Source organism: Peromyscus maniculatus, chromosome 23, assembly GCF_049852395.1.
Source record: "Peromyscus maniculatus bairdii isolate BWxNUB_F1_BW_parent chromosome 23, HU_Pman_BW_mat_3.1, whole genome shotgun sequence".
NCBI classification, from domain to species: Eukaryota; Metazoa; Chordata; class Mammalia; order Rodentia; family Cricetidae; genus Peromyscus; species Peromyscus maniculatus.
Window position 1 is genome coordinate 60,988,944 of NC_134874.1, and position 11,337 is coordinate 61,000,280.

Genomic DNA, 11,337 nt, shown 5'->3' on the forward strand with positions numbered 1-11,337 from the left:
GGAACACATCCAAACTCATCCCTGTGCCAGTGTTAGCCTGATCCCACAACCAAGTAAGCTCAACAAATGGAACAAGTGTGAGCTCCTTTCCTTGATGAACATAGATGTGAAAATCATTCATGAGAGTCCCTCATACTTCACCTCCATCTCAGCAACACACTAAAGAGCCTTTGTTCATGGTCAGAATGGCAGAAGTAACATTTGTAACAAATGGAAGAACAGCATAGCACATAAGGAGACTGTGGGAAGAATCCACACTCAGCACAGTGACTTGAGAACTGCTGTGTTATAAGGAAAGTAGCTAAACTTGATATAGTTTTTAGGAGACAAGGCAGGTCCACAAACAGAAACAGTCTTTTTGTCTACTTTGTCTCTCCTGGTCACAGGAAGGAGAGGGCTAGGCTTGTGTAAAGTCACAGTATCAGTCACAAAGATATGGTGGGGGACTGACATAGTGCAGAGGAACATGATCAAAGAACAGTATAGGCATGTATGGAAATGTATCATGCAATTGCTTATGAAAATGTATATAAAAATTATACCAAGATAACCCATACTCAGAATGATAAACATGGTATGTATTCACTCACAAGTGGATACTAGATGCAAAGCATAGGTTATCCAGATTTCAACCCACAGCTCCAGAGAAGCTAGCTAACAATGAAGATGCCAAGAGAGACACATAGATAGCCCACCAAAGGAGAAATAGATGAGATCTACATGAGCAAACTTGGGGTGAGGTGGGGTAATGGAGGGCAAGGAATGGAGAATGAGAACATAAGGGAATGGGGTGGGGGTTGACCTGGAAAAAGGACAGAGTGGAAGAGCAAGGAACGAGATAACATAATAAAAGAAGAAATCATTGGAAAAGAGAGAAACAGGGTGCTAGAGAAGTTCTCAGGAATCCACAAGGATGACCCCACCTTAGGCTATTAGCAATAGTCAAGAGGGTGCCTGAACTGTCCTACTCCAGTAATCAGAACAGTGAATAGCCTAACTGTCATCATAGAGCCTCCATGCAGTAACTGATAGAAGCAGATGCAGATATCCACAACCAAGGCCAGGCCAAGCTCCAGGAGTCCAATCAATGAGAGAGAGGAGGTATTCTATGAGCAAGGGACATTGAGATCATGATGGAAAAAAGTACAGAGACAACTAGCCAAACTAGAGGACACATGAACTGTGCACCAAAAGCTGAGGGGCCCCCATGGGACTGGACTAAGCCCTCTGGATAGGCGAGACTGTTGTTTAGCTTGAACTGGCTAGGGGGCCCCCAGGCAGTGGGATTGGAATCCATGCCTGGTGCATAAGCAGGATTTTTGGAACTCAGTGCCTATGGTGGGACACCTTGTGCAGACTTAGTGCAGGGAGAGGGGCTTGGACCGGCCTCATCTGAATGTACCAGGCTCTGCTGACTCCCCATGGGAGACCTTGCCTTGAAGGAGTTGGGAATGAGGGGTGGGTTGGGAGGAGGCTCGGGGGTGGGGGGAAGGAGGACTGGAAAATCTGTGGTTGGTATGTAAAATGAAAATTTATAATAATAAAAATAAAATGAAATTCTCAAAGAACAAAAAATTAAATGTTTCTTCAAAAGTATTTACACATTAAAAAAAGAAAAAAAAACCCAAAATTTAAATGTACTCTAATTGAATCTCGTTATCCCATGTTTAGTTGCTATCCCTTGGGGCCTGCTCTTTTTTCAAGGAAAACTGGAGAGCAGTGGATCTGGTGGAGAGAGGAGGTGAGGGGCAACTGGGAGGAGTGGAGGGAGGGGAGGATGCAGTCAGGATGTAGTGTACAAAAGAAGAATAAATATAAAGAAAACCGAAAAACATAAATATAAATATGAAGCAGCAAATCTAGATCCCAGGACCCAAAACTAACAAACTGGAAATCAACTTGTCCAATCTCAACAACCAGCAGCAATGATCCGCAGTATTTCAGTAGTCCATAAAACTGAGGGAAGGTACACTTTCAAGCACATTTCATGAAAGAAATATTACCCCAATTTCCAAACCATATAAGACATTTCAAAAAGATCCTAGTATCAGCCAATATCCTTGCATGACAGATTGGAAAAAAAACCTGAATGAGAATAATTGATAGCTCACCTCAAATTCAACACCACATTAATAAGACCAGTCTTCATGATCAAGACATCTTTAACCAGGAACACTCAAGATTCGTACACAGACACAAATTGCCAAAGGGCATAGCATACACACCTCACTGAGGTAGGTCCTAAATCAGACATCAGTGGAATGGAGTGCCTAATTCAGGAAAAACTTGGAATTAGTGAAAGTGTTACTACAAACATGCCAGTTCCACAAACACAAGTGTCACATTTTGTTCACTGTAGGTCATGAGCAGGCAGGGGGATAGCCCTTGTATAAGGGGTCCAATTTAATGGGACTTGGCCCTTTGACAAAGTACTTGTCCAATTCAATGGGTCGGGAAGTAGAGTGTAGCAGATAAATATGATCAAAGTAGAGTACAGCCAGATGTCAGTCATGATCAAATTCCTCATCCTATGCATTTAATATATAACAATAAATTTGTAAAATACACAAGAACACTGCCAAAAATAACAAAGAAAAGAAGGTGATAGAAGGAAAATAAGTTGAGATGAAGAAAAAGGAATTATAGAAAAAAAATACTACCCAAACCAATAATGTAAATAAAGAAATAATTAAATACAATTGACAAAATCCCAAACTGAGAACTTGGGAATCAAACTCACTATGTCCAGATCCAACAGGTCAGGGAAAAAGTCAAGTGTATGGAAAACAACAGAGTCCAACTGCTCTCCCACCAACCAACAGATTTTCCGAAGTACAGACTAAACTCAACCTCAGGCAGTGCCTTTTCATTGGCTTGTATCTAGCATACATCACAAGGATTCCGTGTGATGTCACATACTATGGACCAATCAAGGCTCAGAAAAAAACCACAGTGATTTTTTAAAAATTATTTTCTGTTAAATTATTAATTTTTTTTCTATTCACATTCTTGTTCCCAAGGAAATGCCCTTAGCAGAGAAGGCTACTATCCTTCCCAACCCCACTCCTGTTACTTTCCCAGAAGCCAAGACAGATTCATTGCTGTCACACAGTCACACATTGAACATATCTCTCCCATCCACCCTGTGAATGAGCTCTTCAAGTAGCCTAAATTCCAGATCCCATCCTCTGTCATGTAGCATAGGTCTCATATTAACCAAGCCTGCTTCTTGATATTGAAGCAACTCCTTTCCCCTCAGACACTATGAAGTTAATGGAGACACACTTGTCTGGTGGGAAGAAAACTCCTCAGACACCCACAGAGTGTCCAGACCATCTTTACTAATGACCTATTGTCTGAAAGGAAGATCTGTCCATGCATCACTGTCCTTCTGTAAGCTCTGGGCATTCCCTCCTTCCCCTGATAAAAAATAAAAATACATCCAAGAAGGAGGGAAATAATAAGTCAAAGGAAATATTAAAGTCTAGGAAATAAAACTAGACAAACACTCTGAGTACTGAGTATCAAGAAAGACTCATACAGTGACCAGGACAATTCACTGATGAATTCTGTCATCTCAACATAAAACAGCAATGTTCTCCAGATATTTCAATATCCTATAAGTCTGAGGAAAGGAACATTTTCAAATTTTTTCTCATCAAAGATTCATTACACTTATTCTCACACCAAGTAAATAAAATGTAAAAGGGGGCCAGTGTCAGGCAATATCCTGGACTAACAGATTATAAAAATCCTTAATGAGAGATAGCTCACACCAAATTCAACAACACATTAAGACCATACTTCATGATCACCCAGGAACATTAGGATTCGTCCACACATACAAATTGACACAAAGCAGAACACACACACACAACACTGAGGTAAGTTCTATAATCGGACATCAAAGGAATAAAATGCCTTTTTCAGGAAAACATTTGGAACTAGAGAAAATGTTACTTCATATGTTCCAGTTCCACAAAGACCAGTGTCACATTTTGTTTCCTAGGGATTCTGAACAAGCAGGGAGAAGAACCTTAGATCATTTGGAAGTACTTCACATTCAATGTGTGGGTAAGTGAAATAGAGCATGTTAATATGATCAAAATGCAAAATAGTCAGATATGGGAAGTCATGATCAAATTCCTCATGCTATAGAGATAATATATACCACTATATGTGTAAATTCCACAAGAACAAAGGCAAAAATGATAAAGAAAGAATGAGGTGAAATAAGGAAAAAGCATTTACAGGCACAAATCAAAACCCAAACCAAAGATGTAAATAAAGCAATGAATAGATACCAAATAGATACAAAAGCCCAAACTGAAAGCCTGGTAATTATACTCACTAAGTTGAGATCTGACAGGCTTTGAAAAGTCTAAATTTAGCAGAAGCAACTGAATCCAACTGCTCTCCCACCAACCAACTGCTTCTTTGAAGTACAAAGACAAAACCCAGCCCTAGGTGGCGCTCTTTTATTGGCTGATATCTAGCTTACATCACTTGGACTCCATGTGATGTCACATGCAATGGTCCAATCAAGGCTTGGCAAAATCCATAGTGATTTTTATTTTTTTTTTCTCTCACATTCTTGTGTCAAGCCACTCTACTAGTAATTTTTTTCCTGGTTATGATCTAATAGTTGGCAAAGATCTACTTACAGGAGGCAGGGTTTATTTAACTTCAGATATAGAAACACAAGTCAACCAAATGGGAGGAAATATGGCATGGACATCAGCAGAGTTGTCCTGTTGGTTATATGGCATTTGTCATCTCAATATTCTTCTGACATTTCCTTGACCTATCCAAGTAGCACTAATGCATTCTCAAGCATGTGTCTCTAGTCAGAGTGTCAAGTTACATTTTAGGTGCCCTGACAGATACAGTCATCTGTGGTTCTTTCTTCTTGACTTTAGCCAGAGTATCTGCATGTGAACAGGCCAATGTTCATGACTGTCTATTGGACCACCTGACACACACAAACTCAGTCAGTGTGATCCCCAGGTTCCTTGGTATTTGACTCTTCCATAAACTGTCCAGTGGGCCCCTGATAATAGTACTCTACGAATTGTGAATAAATGGACTCCCCATGTTCACAAATCTAGTCTGCCTTGTAGACTGTCACAGGAAATTTCTCTATTAGGTTGACACACACCAACACCACATGTCTCTCATTTGAAATGGAAGACCAGTCTTTCAGAAGCAGGGCTCTTTGTCCAGATACCTTTTCCTCTGTGGGTCCTCCCATCTACTATCAGCTGGTCTCCATGTGGGAAGAGTAGACTGTTCCCTTCCTTTCTCCACATTGCCTTTCTGGTTTCCTCTTTATATGGGTCCTGGCTCATTTGTGGATTCCAGTGCTCTTACTTTCTTGCATGTCAAAGAATGAACTCCCCCTTTGTTACCCTGAACCTCTATACTCATCTTGTTTCATGGAAATACTGTCTAAACTTCCATCTACACTGAGACTTTTCAGCTTTATAGTTTTTATTTTTTAAGATTATAAATGTGAGTCCAGCATTATTCCCCATTGTCTTTAGGCTGCTGAGTTCCAAATTTCTTTTTAGATTGTGATATCACACACAATGACGTATTTAATTTTTAATCAAACAGGTGTTATATTCCAAACTGTGAAAATAGTGATGTCAAAGTTAAGTAATGCAAAAAGATGCTTCTATTCAGAGCAGGTGGTGTCTAATACTGAGACAAGCTATTGGCCAAGGTACATGGAATACGAGTGGATAATGATCAGCCTTAGGGACATTTACATCATATCACCTCCTCACCAGTTCATGAATCACTGTGGAGGAGTAGAAATATTCTAAGGGACAGACAGTGTTGATTACTTCTAGGAAACAGTGTCCTCGGTACACAACATGGCAGCTGAGTCATGAACTCACATTAAGTGTGACAGCATGCACAAGCCTAGTGCAAGCACACAGGGAACCACATTCCTGCATTGAGATGGGAGGTAGCCATGAAGACCTACCACTAGCAGAGGAGTAATTGGCATTTGACACATGCATGGGGAGAAGTAGTATGAAATTTCATCTATAGTTATACCCTGGGTTACTCCACTATGTTACAATGGAATGCAGTCCAAACATATATGTGGACAGGATTCATTTTACTCGATGGTTGAAAACTAGGATAGAAAGTTTAAGGGATACAGACAGGTGTTAGAGCTAAGGTAACTGAGGGGAAGGGACTGAGTGCAGATCTCAAAAGAAATAATAACAAGAAATAAGTAATTCTGTGATCTTGGGTCAAACCTGGTGATTTAAAGCTGTAGGAAGTTTATAACAAAGCTCCTGGCATTGACAAAGATATGTATTATACTAAACAGAAAACTTAAGCTGTGCACAGTAATAATATTTTGGGTCCCTTCGGTTTAAAAGAGCACCCATAGAAGACTATAAATGAGAATATGACAATTCCTTTGGATTTTGACTGAAAAGGCTGTTGAGATGGATCCCTGCTAGAGAGTGATTAAATACAGACATATTCCCATGGATTATCACAAAGAGACTACTGTAACTATAACCCAAGGCATCAGGGTACAGTTTAAGATGGTGGTAGGGCATACTAGAATTTTAAAAATGGTTCTGTGTTGCAGGAAGTAAAGAATTGCAAACTTGAGGGACCCAAGGAAGTGTGTGTCAAGGTTTCCGACTTAACTGACCAGTGTTGTAAGGCATGCCCGGAGTCCTGTGAGGAGGGAGGGCCTCAGGGGATATTGCATATGGGACGTCTTTTGCCGAGGAAAGTCATATGCATGGTGTGGAGTTGAACCCACATTGTGTGTTATATAGCAAGCAGACCTGATGTTAAGGGATGGTGCATTGTGGATCATATCATCTCAATACTACACTAAGATGTTGGTTGTGTGTCTGAAATTGGGGATATTTTTACTTATGGCTGCTGTTCTTTCTCTAATTCAGATGATTGTGATACTGAGGTTCTGGTTATACAAGGAGATTGTAGGATTTTGAAGAGTTTGGGCCTCTATGGTGAAAGTAGGTCATTATTCACAGACTTTTGAGGGTTCTACCTACCTCAGGTTCTGGCCTCCAGTTCAGGTTCCTTGTACTCTACTCTGTAAAGAGTTGATACACTCAAATCTCACCACCTGCAGCTCTCCTGAATCCTACAATGTCTCCTCTTTAATATTGATGATATCTCTTAAAAACAAGGAAGCAAAATAAGCCTATCTGCCATTACATTTTTCATTTCAGGTAATTTTTCTCACAGGGAACAGAGAAGTAAATGATAAAAATGATGAGCAACTATTTGTCCAGAAGTCAATATATATAAGTCCATATATATATATATATATATATATATATATATATATATATATATATATGAGCTGATATGTATTTTTGGATTTTGTTAGAATATTGGAATACTAGAAGTGGAGAGGTGTGTTTTAAAGAACTTTTAGGTTAAAGTGTGGGGTCTGAGTGTGTAAATGTCTTTGTTGTACCTTATGTCTCTCTCCACAGTACTTGTCCTTGTTACTATAAGAATTAAATTGAACATTGCTTATTTTAATAAATTTTGATCTAGAGTCAAAGCTATCTTTTGGGAGGTAATCTGTCCAGGTTTGTTTTCCATCATCAAGTATTTATTACATTTTAAAGAAAGAGCATGAGTTCTGAAGACTAGATAGTTATAGCTATAGTTTTCCATGCTAACAAATGCAGAAAAGAAACTCACTAAAGACGTGTAAAGTGTACAAGTGTGAAAGACATCAAAAGACAGTTTTCGGTTGGTAATACAAGTTAGGGTAGGAAATGAATTAGATACAACATTTTGGACTCACTAAAATAGGATAAATAATGGAGCTCTTTGTCTGAATTTGTCAAATGTTAATGGACTGGACATTATTAATGTAATTCTTGACTGTATGTATTATATATACTTATTGTATATAGCTTTTCTTATATTAGCTATAACCTTCTCTTATTATTTTAGACAAAAATGTGGAAATGTGGTGATATATTGTGCACCCTAATAAAATTTACCTGAAGATCAGAGAACAGAACAAGCCACTAGATTAAACATAGATGCCAGACAGTGGTGGCACCTACCTTTAATCCTAGCACTCCTAAGGCAGAGATCGTCTGGATGTCTGTGAGTTCAAAGCCAACTTGGACTACATAAGATTGACTCAATCTAGGAGATAAACAGAGTCAAACAGTGGTGGACTTTTGGTTGAGGAAGCTCATTCAACCTGAATCCTATCAGCGGAGGACTTTTCATGCTGAGGAGTCCTAGAGGTAAGACCTGGCAGTGGCTTGTTGCTTTGTCCCGCTGATCTTATGACAAAGTTTAGTGTGGTACACAATATATCATGAATGATCCCATTTTAAAGAATTTCCACCTGGGCAGTGGTGGCCCATGCCTTTAATCCCTGCACTCAGGAGGCAGAAGGAGGTGGATCTCAGTGAGTTTGAGACCAGTCTGGTCTACAAAGCAAGTTCTAGGACAGCCAGGGCTGTTACACATGGAAACCTTGTATCAAAAAACAAAAACAAAGACAAAGACAATTTCCCTTCCTCTTATGACCAATTTTTTGTTACTTCAGATGCTTTAAAAAGAAAAATCCAACTTTTTCAGTTAATCACTGTAGAAACTTAAACCTGCTTAGGAAATGAAAGGAAAAATTTGTTTCTCCCATGAGGTCACACAGGATATACAAAGGACACTGAAGGGCAGGCCCTATGCCCAGCAGTAGATGGCAACACAAATGAACTCAGCGGGGATTGATGACTTTTTCTATTTGTTTGTTTGCTATTCTGAATTATTTTTATTGAGTTATTTATTTTGCATGTCTGTGTGTTTTTAGTGAGGGCAAGAGAAAAGCTGTGTTTTGAGGTGGGTAGGAAGGTGCAGGAGATCTACTAGGAGTGGGGGAAGGAAAACCGTGATAACAATATAGTGTATGGAAAAAAACTATTTTCAATAAATAACAAAATTAAAAAATGAAATCAATGATATCTTGGAAGTTTTGGGGGCTCATAATATTCTGTTTTTGCAAAATTTAGCTTATACAACATTTGCTTAGATATTATGGTTTTCAATTATATTTTTTATCTTTCCTTTTCATTTATGGAAAATATCTTTTTTTTTACCAATATATCCTAATTACAGTTTCCCCACTTTGTTCTTCTCCACATTCCTCCCCATCACTCCTCCTGCTCAGATCTAACTCCATTCTATCTCTCATTAGAAAACATTAGGCTTCTAAGGAATATTTATAAAATATAATATAATAAAATATAGCAGTATATCAAACAAAAACTAGCACATCAGAATAGCACAAAACTCCCACACAAGAGGAAAATTGCCCAAGAGAGCAAACAAAAACAGATATAGACACAGAGACCCACTTGTTCACGCTCTCAGGAATCTCATAAAACCACTAAATGAGAAGCCATAATACATACACAAAATACATAATAAAATACAAAAGAGAAAAAAATGAGAAGCCTGACAGGGCATTATGACACAAGGATGCTCCAAAGAAACCATTGAGTTTCTTTTCTGTTGGCAATCTAGTATTAGTTTTGTATCCTATACTTAGAAGGAGCTTTTGTTTCCTTAGTGAGACTCTCTTGGAAAAAATTAGACTTTCCATTTGCAATTGCTTAGAAATGGGAAACAGCTACTGGGTTAGGAATGGAGGAATGTGAACACATCCACTTGTGCCCCATCAGGCACAGACCAGTGCAGTCCCTGTGCATGTTGTCACATCTGTGTGAGATCACTTGTGTGCCTATCTTGTTGATGTAGAGGGCCTTGTTCTTCTAGTGTCCTCTAGTCCTTCTCCCTCCAACACTCTTTCTGCCTCATCTACCACAGTGATCCCTACATCCTGACAGGAGGGGTTAGAGGGAGACATAATATTCAAGGCTGAGAGTTCCAAGGTCTATCATTCTCAGCATAATGTCCGACTGTGGGTCTCTCTATTTGCTCTCATCTGCTGCAGGAGGAAGCTTCTCTGACAGTGGTTGAGGAAGGCACTGATCTATTGCAGAATGTCATTAGGAGTCATCTTATTGCTATGGTCTTTTAATAGAACAGTGGCATTTGGTTTTACCCTCCTCCCTTGTTCCGTTTACTTTCAGGTGTTGGGCACACACACAAAAGTGTCAGGTGTGATTTCCATGGAGTGGACCTAAAGTCAAATCAGATGTTGACTGGTTACTCCCTCAAAATCTATGCCACAGTTGCACTAGCTTATATTGCAGGCAAGACACCTGTGTGTGTGTGTGTGTGTGTGTGTGTGTGTGTGTGTGTGTGTGTGCCTGCCTTTCCATGTGTTCTACAAACTTTACCTAGTTTTGTTGTTGTTTGATTTATTTTGTTCTGGTTGGGTGTTTTGCCTGTTTTCTTTTTCTAAAGAGAGAGAAAAAGGGCTCAGGGAGTTGGTTGGTTGGCTTTAAGGAGGATCTGGGAGGAGATGAGCGAAGGCAAACCATGATAACAACTTATGGTATGAGAAAATGTTTTTATAAAAGTCACCCTGATGAACCCATTCACAAAGATAGACTCTGGCTTGTTTTTAATTTACCTGTAGTGATTGTCATAAGTTATCCTTTACCTTATTCTTGAAAGTTTACAGCTTGTAAACTAAAAAAAAAAAAAAAAAAACTAGACAAACGACAAGATACAAGGCACACAGCACATAATGTCTTACATATTTATGCAAATGTATACTGCACATGAAATAAGAAGAGTCAGAAATGTTGTTCCCAAAGAATTACATATCTTTTAAGTGATATTGATTAAATATGGAGAAATGAGTACTCATAAATATGCAGGAGTTACACAATAAAGAATATAGAGCAATTTATCAAAATTGAAAAATTGTGAATGAGTGAGTAGAAAAGCCATTTTGATATCTATAGTCAAAGATAGACATGAGCACAGATTCTACAGAACTGGTTACAGCAGGACATTTCACAATCTTTACAGATTTAACAGAAGCTTCATGTAATTGGGTAAATATCTTATTAACTGACATCTGACTTTGGGTTATAATTAAACGAATTGGTCTATTCTATTCTAGTATGCAGCTAATTATGCAGTATTTTTGGCAGAGTAATTCCTTCATGTCAAAATCATATTCATTTTTAAAAATGTGCCTTTCTTCATAGCAAAGCATACATGAAATGTAAGCACGATGAATCCAGGAAACATACCGAGGGCATCAAAAACACCTGGATACATATGAAAACATTTGATGCTGTAAAGGCAAAGTTATGCAATTTGGAAGAGGTAAAGAATACATACAAATCCCATTAATATTGTCTTTCTTATTGATTG